The sequence below is a fragment of the Bison bison genome, unplaced genomic scaffold, assembly GCF_000754665.1.
Source record: "Bison bison bison isolate TAMUID 2011002044 unplaced genomic scaffold, Bison_UMD1.0 scf7180017864327, whole genome shotgun sequence".
In the NCBI taxonomy this organism is placed as follows: domain Eukaryota; kingdom Metazoa; phylum Chordata; class Mammalia; order Artiodactyla; family Bovidae; genus Bison; species Bison bison.
This window is the reverse complement of record NW_011494899.1, coordinates 4,689,458-4,690,605: the sequence shown is the minus strand read 5'-3', so window position 1 is coordinate 4,690,605 and position 1,148 is coordinate 4,689,458.

Here is a 1,148-nt window from a genome sequence, read left to right as displayed (position 1 = left end):
AGAAGATATCATGGTGTGTAATTCTCGACAGAACAAGTTATATTTTGCCCAATACATGTTTGATAGAGGTTTTGGAAGCCTAGGAAATGCAATTAAGAGCTCTTGTCCTGTATGATCCTGGCAACTGCACACAGAAAGCGTCAGTTGCTCACCTTAAAAGAATGCAAGAAGTCCTTTAATCACTATCCTGTGAAAATGTCAATCAACTTAGTATTAACTGATAGTGATGACAGTAAGCTGATGAGGAGGACACTACAAACATATGACACCCTCCGTCATAATCACTAGAGTCAAGTGAATACTCCAAACACAAATTTCACTTGAAAACCCCATTTAAAACATACTTTTGGAAGTCCAGGATTGCTTTTTTGTAGGACATATAACTTTCTAAAAATACAGTAATAGTCATACATGTTCCCTATAGAAAATTTTAGAAATATAGAGAAGCAAAAGAGAAAAGAAAAGCATGGGCAATCTCACTATAACCAGTGTTATTTTGATGTGTTTCTTGCCAGTTTTATAAAAATGCATTAGGTACACATCACACATGGGTTTATCTTTCTCCCACCTCCTGACCCCCACTCCCATCCTCTTGCTCAAAGTCACTGTGAGTCCTGTGGCAGGCCCCTACTCATTCTGTCCCCAGAGCATGTCTGGTGAAAGTTGGGGCCTTCACTTGATGCCCCCCGATATTCAGCAATCTACAGCAAGGGAGGTATTGTGGCTCACACAAGGTAAGACAGGAGACCAGCCTCTCCAATGACCTTTTCCCGGAAGCAGGTCCTTTGATAACTGACTCAATGGCTGTGGCAAAATTATACTCAATTCGGGACAGAAGGAGTTGACTAGTTGCATACTGGTTTACTGGACTGGTACTGGCCCACTCTTGCCTTCTGTACCAGGGCTGTGAGGTGCCCAGGCCCCACAGCTGACTCAGTTAGTTGGGTAGAGGTATCCAATACTCTTGCCTGGAAAATCCCATGGGTGGAGGAGCCTGGTAGGCTGCAGTCCATGGGGTCGCTAAGAGTCAGACACGACTGAGTGAGCAACTTCACTTTCACTTTTCACTTTCATGCATTGGAGAAGGACATGGCAACCCACTCCAGTGTTCTTGCCTGGAGAATCCCAGGGATGGGGGGGCCTGGTGG